At 38.3% G+C, this 14,783-nt stretch overlaps 1 protein-coding gene across 4 annotated transcripts in view; it reads right to left on the reverse strand.

Annotated features, from left to right (window-relative positions):
* The window catches only part of FNBP1L (formin binding protein 1 like), a 96,740-nt gene that overhangs the window by 80,327 nt on the left and 1,630 nt on the right, over nt 1-14,783 (reverse strand). The gene's annotated exons all lie outside the window — the stretch shown is intronic.

The following is a 14,783-nucleotide window of genomic DNA, read 5'->3' on the forward strand; positions in this document are numbered from 1 at the left end:
GGGGGTCAATAATAGCAACACATCATTATAAATATTGCTATTTAATGATAGGTTTCAGAGTAGCAGCCGTGTTAGTCTGTATTCGCAAAAAGCTGTAGCTCACGAAAGCTTATGCTCAAATAAATTGGTTAGTCTCTAAGGTGTCACTAGTACTCCTTTTCTTATTGCTATTTAACAAATTCAAATTCAGCTAGTTAAAATCATATCAATCAGGTAAAAACTATAATCTCAGAATTAAATATAAAAAGTCAACTATGAATATTTGCAAATCATTTGTATTAAGCCAGTTATTCAAGTGTATTTTGTTTGTTCTCTTGATTGTACTCAAGCATATGCATAGTTCTGTTTATTCATAAAGATTCCTAAAAAAATCCACTACAAGTCCCTAGCACATGGCAACTCAAAGAAACCCATCTATACACAGCAAGGAACTTCTTTGGCCCACCCTCCCTGGCTACATAATCAAAAAAGCAAACAAGTCATCAGTATAAACAAGCAGTATGCCAGTTTTTTTGACCACTGACTCTTGGTACATGGAAAAAGAAACACCAAACTCAATTAACTAAACATGGCTAGAAACTACACAGGGCCTTCACGGTTTAGCTATGTGTATTTAGAGACTGCATAAGTAAGCCAAAGTGAAGAGAATGAAATAAGTGTCAAGTATTGGGATATAAAAGATCATTAACCATACAAAATTCAAGAGAGATCAAAGAGTAAGAAAAGAGGTAACAAAAAAAGGTGGGGGAGGAAATAGGGGGAGGGAGGGAGGGAGGACAATTCTAAAAACTAAAGGGTGGCACAAGAACAGAGAAATGCTGACAATTTCCAGCAAAGTGCAAATGAATGTGACAAGGAGAGTTCAAATGAATATTTTATATGTATGAAGAAGCTAAAATAAAATCTAGTGGCAAAAATGAGAAGGAACTCAGATGAATAAATTCAATGTGGTATTTCTTGGTGTCATGAGACAGACAAAATTCTGAGTCACTAAGTGGGAAACAATATGGTTAAAAGCAAGCTTAATACCCTCCCACCTTGCAGGTTCCTAGAGCCTGGCTTCCAGCCTGAGCCTGAATCTCTGTACCCCTCAGCCTAAACCCCATGAGCCTGAGTCAGCTAGCATGGGTCAGCCGCAGGTTTCTAACTGCAGTATAGACTAATAAAGATGGGGAAATAGCACTCCAGATAAAAGGGTTAGGTAAAATGGCCCTACAGTCAGACTTGGGGCAATCCAATATCCTGGGATCCTGATTTGGAGAGACAAGAGCTTCTATTTAGGCAGCAGATTTAAAACAAACAAAAGAAAGTATTTCTTCACACAACGCAGTCAACCTGTGGAACTCTTCACCAGGGGATGTTGTGAAGGCCAAGACTATAAGAGGGTTCAAAAAAGAACTAGATAAATTTATGGAGGATAGGTCTATTAATGGCTATTAGCCAGGATGGGCAGGGATGGTGTCCCTAGCCTCTATTTGCCAGAAGCTAGGAATGGGCAACAGGGGATGGATCACTTGATTATCTGTTTCATTCATTCTCTCTGGGGCACTTGGCATTGGTCACTGTCGAAAGACAGGATACTGGGCTAGATGGACCTTTGGTCTGACCCAGTATGGCCGTTCTTATGTTCATGTTTTGGGTCAGGTAGATGGGTGAAGAGCCTCTCACTCTTAAAAAAAAATAAAAACAATAAAGTTAGTGACTTTGCTGTTAATGTTTATTGACTCCTTCCCCTTCCTGTAGGGCCTAACCTTTGAAGATGATACACAGAGCACGTACTCTTAGGATTTTCCAGTCAAGATCAATGCCAATCAACCACGTAAGAGATGGGACTAGAATTTTAAAATATATATTATTGCTGCTCTATAGCTGAAAAACTGGATACACTAATGAACAAAATAATCAAAAACTGAGAACAAGGAAAAACAGTTTTACATTGGGTATGTGATGGACATATAATTAGTAAACAGTACATTTGTAAGCACCTAGAAGATAATAGGCTTATAAGGAACAACTAACATGGATTTGTTGAAAACAAATCATGCCAGATCAACTGAATTTACTTCTTTGTTGGGGTTACTGGCCTAATTTATCGGGGGAAGCAGTACACGTGATATATCTTGATTTTAGTAAGGCTTCTGACACAGTCTCACATACATTCTCATAAGCAAACTAGGGAAATGTGATCTAGATAAAATTACTATAAAATGGGTGGAAAACAAGTTGAAAGACCGTACTCAAAGAATATTTATCAGCGGTTCACTTTCAAACAAGGGGGAAGTATCTAGTGGGGTCCCACAGAGGCCTGTCCCAGGTTCCATACTAATCAATAGCTTTATTAATTGTATGGATAATGGATTGGACAGTATACTAAAAAATGTGTAGATGACACCAAGCTGGGAGGAGATGCTAGCACTTTGGAGGAATGGATAAGAATTCAAAACCACTTTAATGAATTGGCCTAAAAATCACCAAAAGGAAATTACATAAAGACAAATGCAAACTACATTCACTTATGAAAGAAAAATCAAATCCACAATTACAAAATGGGGAATAACTGGCTACACAGTACTACTGCTGAAAAGGATTTGGAGGTTATAGTGGATCACAAATTGAATGAGAGTCAACAATATGATGCAGTTGTGAATAAGGCTAATATCATTCTGGGCTGTATTAACAGGAGAGTGGTATGTAAAACACAGGAGGTAATTGCCCCACTCTACTCGGCAGTGGTGAGGCCTCAACTGGAGTGCTGTGACCAGTTATGGGAACTGCATTTTAAGAAAAATGAGGACAAACTGGAGAGAGACTCCAAAGGAGAGCAACAGTATTTTTCCTTATTTTAGTGTTTCTTCTTTGTACTTTTAAATAAAATGATATTTTGCTTTAAAGCAATTATAATCTGGATTTGATCATTAATGGTGAAATCTGACAATCTAAGGTCCACATCACAGAAATGTCAGAGCACCTTGCAATCTTTAATGTATTTATCCTCACAACACCCTTATGGAGGCAAGGAAGTATAACATTCATATACAAATCATTTGAACTTATCAGTTTTTCAACATTCATAAACACAAGCAGTGACTTGTATTAATGTTCTGGACTAGCACAGTATCCAGCATCCAAGCTCAGAAATCTCTCTCAGACTTTAATACAAAACAATTACTTAAAATCACAAATTACCAGTAATTCCTGCAGATTAGTGTGAATCAGTACAGTAACTATGACCTACAGCAGTGGTGATCCACTGGTGGGCTGCCAGACCGTTTGTTTACATTTCCATGGCCGCCCACAGCTCCCAGTGGCCGCAGTTCGCTGTTCCCAGCCAATGAGAGCTGCGGGAAGCGGCAGCCAGGCCTGCACTGCTTCCCACAGCTCCCATTGGCCAGGAATGGCGAACCACGGACACTGGGAGCTGCAGACGGCCGTGCAAATGTAAACAAACGGTCTGGCAGCCCATCAGCAGATTACCCTGACGGTCGCAGGTTGCCAACCACTGATCTACAGGGAGTGGCAGCCAATATGCCAATTTAAAGCTCAGGATACAGTTGTGCATCTTACCACAGAAACACATCCCATGAAAATGTGTTTTATAATATTAAAGTAGCCAAGATTATCTACAAGTGTGCATCATTGTTATTATACCCACACAGCATCTGCACATTTCATTAACATGCTGTTTTATTCACTCTTCTAAAGGATCTGATCTTATAAGGTCTTGTGCAAATACTTAACATTAAGCAAGTAAATAGTTCTTTTGACTTCAGTGGAGCTACTCATGTTAGTAAAGAAAAAGCATAAGCATTTGCAAGATCAAAGCCATAATAAAGACCAGACCTAAGCGAGACCCCTGAAGTACCCCACTAAACATGCCCCTCATAACTCAGCCCTGGTGTTTTATCACTCTTTGTTTATTGTCTTTCAGCCAGTTCTCAGGCCATGTTTGGTGCTAACCTGAATTCATGCTGAGGGTAAGATTTTGAGAGTCATAACATTTTACTAAAATTCAGCTACTATGCATCACACCCCCTTACAGCCACTATATTTCTGTCATTCTTTTTTAAAATAGTAGTGTTTAGCTTTAATCTTCCTTTCTCGACATTCCTACTATATTATCATCCACTCCTGATGATAGTTTCCTACTATATTATCATCCACTACCTTTGCTAATTTCTAGTCTTTTAGTATACCAAATTCAAGCTTCTTGTTTAGCTATCTAGGCATTCCTAAGCTACCAACCACTGACAGTCTAATACAGTTATATGACTAGGGGACAGAGGAAAATTTGTGAAGGACTCTGTCCTATGCTTGGATTGGCAGCAATTACTTATTAAAGTGCTGTACAAGACAAAAATTGTTTCTGATAAGTGGTTTCAGGTAGGAGCCAATCATGATACGTGAGTCATATATATAGATATAGATATAGATATGTATACCTATGCATTATATAACAAAGTGTTTGCACAAGGATTCTTAGAATAGGTATTGTCTTAGAGATGATACTGTTATCATGACATAACATGAGTAAGGAGTTAAAGTCCCAAAATTTTCTAATATCTTTCCCTTTCTGTGTTTTGCTGTTTCTTTTTCAAGCAGGCTGCATCTATTCGTGGGGTTGCTTTTCTTTACTGGTGCAGTCTCTTTCCTATGTACAGTAGTAGCTACATCCCACTGATGTCTCTTGTTACAATCTAGAAATGTATTACAAACATGTAAGCTGCTAAGCATCCACAAGTCCTCTTAACTTTAGTAGGAGTTAAACTCTGAACCTCACAGGATCAAGCTCTATCTGTCGTCTGGGTATTTTGGTTGGACACAGACATTTTGTAAAAAAAAAAAAAAAAACACCTGCTTTCACTGAATCCTAGTTTAAGAAAATTAAGAGGTGTTTCAGGACCCAAATTGCTGAAATACAATATTGTAGAGCGGAGATTGTTAGGAATATATGATTTTTCCAAATGTGATGTGATGGCTCTAGAAAGCCATGCTTTATTCCTCTTGACCTCTCCCTCAAGATGCTGCACCAAGTTAACAATCCTTTTGGAGCCTCTCAGTAGTATTTTTGAAACAGTGAGCTCACTAGAAAGCAACATAAGAATGGTCCTTTCTCCAGTGGACCGAGCTTTTGCTACACTATGATATCAGCCTAGTAGAGATGACCAGGAGGAAATGATGGAACTAAAAACGCATCCACATCTCCAAGGTCAAGAGTTCTCAAATTAGGGGTCGCGAGGTTATTATGTGGTGGGGTCGCGAGCTGTCAGCCTCCACCTGAAACCCCACGTTGCATCCAGCATTTATAATTGTGTTCAATATATATTTAAAATGTTTTTAATTTATAAGGTAGGAGGGTCGCACTCAGAGGCTTGCTATGTGAAAGGGGTCACCAGTACAAAAGTTTGAGAACCACTGCCCTCAGTCATGGAACAATTTTATTTGTGCTCTTCTTGTGGCCAAATGTGTTTGCACTTTCCAAACACCTACTTTATCATTATTTATATAGTGCTAGAAGTGTAACAGGCACAATAGACTAATGCTTTGTGTTCAAAAATTACTCAGATGTAGTAACAGCAGCAGGTTACTGAACATGGATCAATGTCAAAGTCAAACCTTCCCCTATTATTGATTCCTTGTAGCTGTCCAATAAATAATCACATTAGGAATATTAAAGATAGTTTTATGTGATTACAAACAGAAAGAAACCTATGGACTAATTTAAAAAAAAAAACAACAGTTGCAAATGGATGAAATTACATCTACATATTACAGAAGGAATACTTTTTATACACAGGAAAACCATGTTAATAAATAAGCACTTACTGATTCTTACATAAAAAATAAGCTATAACTTAATATTATCATGAACAGAATCTCTCAGCTCCTAGTCTTATGTCTGCTGCACAGATATTCAAACCATTTCAAAGTGAAGACTACATCATAGCACAGAGATGGTCTCAGGGATCACCTCCCGTTCATACACAAACACACAGACCTCTCCTCCTATTCAAAATTACATACCATCACTGTGCCTGTTACAACCGCTTACATGGAAGAGTTATTAGGAAAGTAATTTTTTTTAGCTTCTTTCAATACAATCTGTAGAGCCCTGCAAATCCGCAGATATCCGCTTCATATCCACAAACCATTTTTGCGAATAGTGGATCAGGTGCAGATACAACTGCGCAGGGCTCTACTCACTGGTGGAGCCTGGCCCATGGAGTCCAGCTCAGGCAGCCCAGGGGGCGCAGCGTGCTTGGGGCCGGCAGCCAGCACCCAGTGGCTGGGGCTGTCCGGCACCCGCTAGCTACGCCGCTTCCAGTCCAGCAGCTCAGGCCCCTTGGGCAGTGCCAGCGTCCCCACCATGGCCTGGCCCAGCAGCTCTGGCAGCGATCTCAGTCCCAGGCTTGGCCCACCAGCTCCTGGGCAGCAGGGCCCGCCCCTGGCCATGGGGATTGGAGTGGGCAGAGCCCCGGCACCCCACTCCTCCACCCCACTGTGATGCAACACGCACTGCTGCTGCGTGCCATTGCTCACGAGCCCCCGGGAGCAGCACAGGCTGTGACACCCCAGCCCCTCCCCTCTGCGACACCCCTTCTCCTTGAGACCCTGCCCCTGCGCTGCCTCTTACCCCCAGTCTCCACCCTCGCGCTGCCTCTTCCCCACAAGACCCCGCTCCCCAATCTCTTCCCCCACCCCATCACTAGCCCTTGTGAGAGGGCTTGCTGCTGCAGGTGCAGATGCAGGTAAAAGACAGCTAGCAGATCGGGGGATGTGGATCCAAATTTTTGTATTCACACAGGGCTCTAACAGTCTAGTAGCTAGAAACAAAGAAAGGAGGCATCATCTGAAAAATCAACTCTACACAAGCTACCAGCTATTGCTCAATAAACCACAGTTGGGAAGTGATGCTTTCATGTCCATGCAGTAGATTTGAACTCCCCCATCATCAGGAAGAAGCTGTACCACCTAAAACTCAAATGCTCCTTTCCTAAGGACTTACAGAGTAGTTCGAGATCTTTTCACACACTTGTTTTTCCATCAGCTCGCAGCTTCATTCTCTCAGGTTTGCCACCATGACAGAGGGGTGACCAAGACAAACCTAAGCAGCGCTCCAACCCTTTTCACCCAGTTGCAACACCCAGAGCAGGGAGTCAAGCCGAGCCCCAAGGAAAAGGAGGTGCCACTGTAGAGTGAGTGCAGGGCAGGCTTGTTCTGCAACCTCCCACCCCCAGGAGGTTCCTGACCCGACCCCTCCCATGCAGATTAAATGAAACAACACAAAATTCCTGAAAAATAAAATAAAAAAAACTATTAAAAATAAAAAATTTCATGGGGCTCTTAAAATTGCCTCATGAATTGCCCTATTCCTTTCCTATGGTGAATCCATGTTGCCACACTTAAAGGTTTCTCAGTACATATAGCTAACACTCCACACTATCGCAAAAAACACATAGTAATTTGTCATAAAATGCTTGAAAGGCATAGTCATTTATAGTAAATATGGAATTACAAAAAAAATCAGTTGAGTGCCAGCCTGTCAAGTGAATTTGCACTATTCCTCCCTCTTAAACAAATACTTGGTAAGTACAAGTGTTAAATGAACAAACAATACATACCAAATGATAAATCAACTTTTCACTTTAATTAATTAAATTTGCTATACACTATTGCTTGATGAATACTGTAAATAAACGTCTTTTAAAACGGCAGTCTATGGAGTAACTAGTTAGTTAACATTTACAGCATACTGCTTGACTTATTTGTATAAATGATAAAAAAAGGATCCAAGTACGCAAAAGTTGGGAGAAGATAACATTTTACAATAATGAAAGACACCATTTAAAATAGCTTTCATTTTATTTCAATTAAGCAATAACTCTGATCATTGAGATTTAGGAAAAAAATAGAATTTGTTGCCCTTAAATTTAGTTTCCACTCTTTTAAAAAATGTTCAATTCCATATGAAACAAAAGCTCTGACCTGTAGTAATAACTAAAAAATAACACTTTGTACTTGTATAGTACCCTCCATTAGAGGGTCTCAAAAGCACTTTACAAACATTAACGAATTAAGCCTCAAACAATTATCTGAGGAAGGGAAATATTTCTCCCATTTTACAGATGGAGTTATGGAGGCAAAGAAGTTAATTTACTTGCCTAAGGCAAACAGGAAGTCCACAGCAAGCCAGAAACAAGATTCAAGTTTCCTTACTCCCAGCCCAGTACCCTAACAACAAGACAATACTTCTCCCCCAGAGGAAGTAAAGAAAAAAAAAATCTCAATTGTGGATTGTAAACCACAGACGGAACAAGTAACTGCCTACAGAAGATAGGTTTCCAGTACATAATGACAAGGAGCAGCTATGATCAGTTCGGATACACTCACGTGACCCAAGTCATAGGGCAGAAGCAAAGTGAGCACGACAACAGGAGCAACAGCAGAGAAGAAAAAGAAAGCTATCCAAAATCTCTCATTTAATTGTTTCAACATTCTACTGCTCTATCTAGGACATATACAGGCAAACAAGAACACCTGAATATAAGCCATTAATGTATTCGCAGTCTGGTGCGTCACCTAAAAGGAATTATGATCTTGTTGTTACTCTCATCTTGGAATAAAACTGTAAGTACAAAGAACAGCCAACAGTTTACATTTATGGGAATTAACTGCAATAAGAGTCAGTGTTGAGGGTCAGCATTTTAATAAAAACCTTCTGTTTTCATTATTGTAAGATGTTATTTTCTCCTCTCTTTCCTCTCCGCATACAGCTGGAAGCACTAACGTATATCAGAAGATTAATCCATAAACTTTCTGCCAAGACAGCACTGGGACTGGGATATGTAATCTCACTAGAGGCAACTGAGGCAAACTGATTGGAATTTCAGCCTTCACTGAACAATTTGTTTCCTAACACATGGAAAAAACTGAACATGTTTGGCCCTCTCACAATTTTTCCTACGAACAAAAATTGTACATCATCATAAACAATCTGTGTGCATGCATTATGAACAAAATATTCTGAAAAAGTTAGAAGTGTTCATATATGAACTTCCCTTCAGTATAGAATTACTGGGATAATCAATGAATGGCTTCACTGAATAGGCTAAGAAGCTGTTCTTCTAACTGTCACAGAGAAGGCATTCAACTACTACACAATATGTCCTAACCTAGTATCAGGATTAAACACACAAATGACTCTTTAGGGCAGGCCCTTTTTTCTAAGTTGCTACCTTAATTGAGTGTATCTGTATCTTTAGACTCCACAGTTAATACCATTTTTTGTTTTTCAAACATTTGTTAGATTGTTTATCCCTCCCCAGAGAATAACTGTATTGTGGGCTGCTGACAATCTCCAAACATAGCAATTAAAAGCTTGGTAACAGATTTGCCCATATCCTCACTTTTTCCCTCCCACATTCATGATGGCGTAATTTTCACTTTCAAAGAATCATGTCCCAGGCATCATTTTGACAGGACTGCTCTTTGAAGAAATCCTCTGCATCACTGAGATAGGAGGCCTTGTAATCTCAGACAACCTCCTGCTATTCTCATTCAGAAAATCAAACTGGAAGTAGTAGCATTTAGACTCCCTTGAGATAGCCAGCTCTCAGAATTGTGAATAAGGACTCTGGCAAGGAAGGTAGAGACATTTTTTCCCATGTTAAGCATTCCATGGCACTCCAGGATTTGTAACATCCTATGTATGGCTGCATGGACTTCCTTGAAAATCAGCCAGATTTCCAAATCCATATACAAATGAATTCACGAGGCTTCATAAATAAAATCAGGAACAGATGTAATTCTAACAGACATCAAGTGACTACCAGTGTTTCAAATTGGGGTGGGGAAAGGAATCTAACAAGATTCTGAAAGGGATACAGAAAAATATGCACACATTTAGTCAACTGATAGCAGAAAATCCCTTAGTTAAGCATCTCTGGCAGTATTTTTGCCAACTCAGAACATAAACTGATGAAAAAATCTTGGGGCCAATGACTCATTCTTTCTGGAAACAGTAGCAGAAAGGGTCAGATGCTTGTGAACGAGACAACTGCTGGAAAGATACAAACAAATATTATTTCTAACTAAAATAAAATGCTGTTTTAGTAATAATTGGACCTGTGGGATCTTCAGAATGAAATTTTCTTCTGATGTTTTCATCACTGGGCCAGCAGAGGGTATGGCTATGTCTACACTGGCACTTTCGTCGTTAAAACTTTTGTCGCTCAGGGATGTGAAAAACACTCCCCTAAACGACAAATGTTTTAACGACGAAAAGTGCCAGTGTGGACAGATCAATCCACACTGAGAGATTAACATTATACCCAAGATCATACTCATTAAAGCACTGAGATATTAAACATCTTACCCAAGATCACAAAGGGAGTCTATGGCAGATGCAGAAAAAGAACTCAGATCTCTGGACTAACAATTCTTCCAGACTATACTTTAGCCACAAGACCATCCTCATCACATTCCACTGCACAGCTCAAAGCAACCTGTATGTCCAACTCAGAGCATCACTAAGGGGCTACTATTTAGCGCTCCTTGGACAGAGAGAGGATGCAAATGGAGGCATCGGAGAACATACTGAAAAATATCTACAGAAAATCTGAAATTAGATAAAATAGTGTTTTTCACACTATATGTGTGAACTTACTACAAATCAATTCACAGCACAATCAAGATTTAAAACTAAAGGAACATTTCCTCAGGCCAGAGGATTTGTTTTAGTTTACAGAACACCTTTCAAAGATTTCTAAATTATTGTTTTAAAATAATCATCAGGGCGGGCAATTCTGACAATTATGAGGGACTAGCTATATACACACAGAGATATTCTAAACAGAACAATTAGTCTGTGGAAATCATGCTGCATGATATGACTGAGACGAAGAGCTCAGATTAATTCTTTTATGAATCTGACATATGGAAAATGAGACTATTCAGTTACATTGCATAGTATGTAATCTGTAAGAAATACAAACCCTCATTCTTCAGAGCATTAGCTAACCATTAATCAATGAAGTTAGGAAGAAACTTCTTAAGTGTGCAGATTACTCTATGCCTGTTCACTATGGGGATTCTTGCATCTCCTTTTAAGCATCTGGTACTGGTCTCCATCAGAGACAACATGCTGGACTAGACAGAGCTGTCATTAGTGTGAATCGGTATGACAAATTCTTAGTTGCCTGTTTACATCTGTCAGAAAGGTTATAGTTCTGAACCCACTTAATATTAATTGATAAACAAACACTTTCCTTACTGGGAGCGCTTGCATGAAGAAAAATTTAGGCTCATAAAAGTCAGATAAAGTAAAACTATACTAATTCACAGTAACTGAAAGACCCTTGCTAATTAATGAATTTTGAAAATTAGCAAGTAAGGACCAGATACTGAGAGTTAAAGAGCACCTCAAATTCTTGCTGATTAATGGGAGTTGCAGCTAATCAGCACTACTCAAAGGACCTCAGCCAAAGCCCACTGAAGTCAATGAGAAGATGCCTATTGACTTCAATGGACTTTGGATCAGACTCAAAATCAGGTCAACAGTAAAAAAAAAAAAAAAAAACAAGATAAGGCAGCGCATAACAATATGCCTTGTTCATGTATTTGGTCAACTGTAGTTTATTTTTAAATTATGAAAATACTTTAAAGTTTATTTCACAATGTTCTGAGCACTTTCCTAATATGGAAGGAGGCATGAATTCCTTCCCAAGGCACTCACAGCAGTATACTAGTAAATATTCTATAACACATTCTGCAAAAATGATGAAGTCTTAGTAACATAAAGGACCTTATTCCAGCTTGCGTTCTTAAATATCTGCAAAGACGGGGAAAATGCCTAGATTTAGTATAGATTAGTAAGGGTCTAATTAATATTTTTCTTCTGTTACTTTTCACACCTAATAAAAAAGGGCCAGTGTTAGACTTTTTTTTGTTAATGAATTTGCAACAAAAACAGAAGCCCTGATCATGCACTGCATTCCATGTGGGCAGATCGCTATGCCCATGGACTTTATTAGAAACTCCCGTGTCTCTGGAGCTCACTCTGTGATTGGAACTGGAGTGAGTACATAGAAAGATATTTCATATTTAGCTTAACTGAAAAATCTCCAAGAAGAAAATTAAGATACAAAATAAAATAGGTAACTTGTATGCTTTTGTATGTCACAGAGGAGGAGAACTCCATATGCACAAAAGCAGAAACATTTCAGTATAAAATAAGGTCTAAATATTTTCAGTAGTTTTGACTCATTATGAATAGATTCATTTAACAGATCAGGTTCTACCATTTCGAAACATTTCAGCAAAAACAGTTAATAATGAACTATCACCTCTCTATTTTCTTCTTGGATAATGTACACAGCAGGCATGAAACTTAATGCAAGTTATGCAAGAGGATGAAAGTAAAATTATACCTAACAATGCTGTTTTTAACAATTAAGGCTCCAGATCTGGAAAGACTTAACTTTACATGCTTAACTATGAAATCAGTGTGTAAAGTTAAGCATGTGCTTAAGTCTTTCCAGACATGAAGCCTAAATGTGTAACTGTCTCACAGCTACTGAACTGAGCATGAGGTCACTAGATACACAGTACACAAATTTAAAATTTAGTTAAATCCCTGAAAAATATATCTGCTTAAATAAAATAGCAGCATTTTTCATCCTATAATAAAATATAGAAGCAATACTTTGTCACTACATGTTATCTTTCATCAGAGGATCTAAGATTTACAAACATTAATTATCCTATGTGAAGTAGATATTAGTCACATTTTACAGATAGGGAAACTGAAGGACAGAGTAATTCACACAAAGACATAAATAGTGACAGCTGGATAAGTTGGGAACAGAACCCAAGACCTCCCTACTCCCTGTAGTCTGGTCTAACCATCAGACAGTGCATGCTCACCAAGATAGAATGATAAATAATATTTTAAACTCTGTTAAGACAGGTGAATTTAGAATATGCTGCAGGGGTGACCGTAGAAACAAATACACTAGTGAGAATAAGGCTATTAAGGGAACAACACTCTTAAAAATGGATCAGAAAGTTGTAACAAGATATGTGAGTGGGGAAATAAAGGGGATGGAGCAATTTTTTATGCAGTGTGAAGAAAAACTGTAGAAGAAAGTAGTTCTACAGATATGTCAGCTTAAACTAACAAACCTTTTAACTATTTTTAGTTCACATTTTAAAGGAATGTTGTCAAGTAAGAAAAATATACACATATATGTAAGCACTAACACACAACAGGGAGCATTCTGTTCAGCCAATACACACATTTTGGGTGTGCTGAGGTACAAAGTCCAGCAGCGTATTTCAGCCCACCCAAGACGTGCATATATTATCCGACACACAAACTTTTCATTTTATTTTTTGCACAGGGTGTGAATTCAATTTAGTTATTTGTGCTGTTAATACAAATTCTATATATAAACTGCTATTGTTAATAAAATTACAAGAACTTTCACTTATATTTTTTGCTTTAGTTTGTGAAGGCAGTGTAGCAGCACTGTTAGCCTACTGTTAGTAGGCAATGAACCAATATTATTATTATTTATTATTTTATTATCATTGCACTTAAGAGCCCTAGTCTTAGACCAGGGTGTCCCATTGAGTTAGGTGCTGCACAAGTACAGAACAGAAAGATAATCCATGCGCCAAACAGTTTTCAATCTAAGTACTGATACCTCTCAAACCGGTGTCTTACCTGGAATACAATTCACACGTTACACTATCACATAAACATCCCAACAAATCCCTTGTATTCCATTTAGCATAACAGACCAACTATCACACTGGGGGATAAAATGAAGCAATATTGACTAAACTTCTTCAAACTATAAAGCTCTAACATTTATTTTTCCAGTAAAGTGTTTTTATCAGAAAAATTGTCTCTTCATTCCACACTCTCTTCTTAAACAAATAGATCAGTCTGCACTGCTTTGAATTGTTATCAAGCAGGACCCTTATCAGCATGGACGCATGTCCTCTGGAATGGTTGTTGAAGACGAAGGGACAGATGACTCTTTAGCACATCTAGCATGTAATTATCTTGCGACGCCAGCTACAACAGTGCCATGCAAATGCCTGTTCTCACTTTCAGGTGACATTGTAAACAAGAAACGGGCAGCATTATCTCCCATAAATGTAAAACTTGTTTGTTTGAGTGACTGACTGAATAAAAAGTAGGACTGAGTGGACTTGCAGGTTCTGAAGTTTTACATTGTTTTATTTTTGAATGCAGGTGGTGTTTTGTTTTTTTTTAACATAATTCTACATTTGTAAGTTCAACTTTCATGATAAAGAGATTGCATTGCAGTACTTGTACGAGGTGAATTGAAAAATAGTATTTCTTCTGTTTTTTACAGAACAAATATTTGTAATAAAAAATAAACATAAAGTGAGTACTGTACACTTTGTATTCTGTGTTGTAATTGAAATCAATATATTTGAAAACATCCAGAAATATTTAAATAAATGGTATTCTATTATTAACAATGCGATTAATTGCACAATTAATTTTTTTAATCGCTTGACAGCCCTAGTATATAGTAATCATCATCATAATACCTAGCTCTACATATGGCAGAAGGCATTTAAAATTGGAGAACTGAGCCCTTCTGGGCAGTAGGATTTTTTCCCTAAAATTTCCCACCATTGCAACCACCACTGTGCCATTTGTGGTACCAATGGTGGGCACAGTAGTGTAGAAAATGTACCATATCATGTTGATTCACCCTGAACTGGTTTAGACATCATGGTACTTA

The sequence above is a fragment of the Caretta caretta genome, chromosome 8 (genome assembly GCF_965140235.1).
Source record: "Caretta caretta isolate rCarCar2 chromosome 8, rCarCar1.hap1, whole genome shotgun sequence".
Classification (NCBI taxonomy): domain Eukaryota; kingdom Metazoa; phylum Chordata; order Testudines; family Cheloniidae; genus Caretta; species Caretta caretta.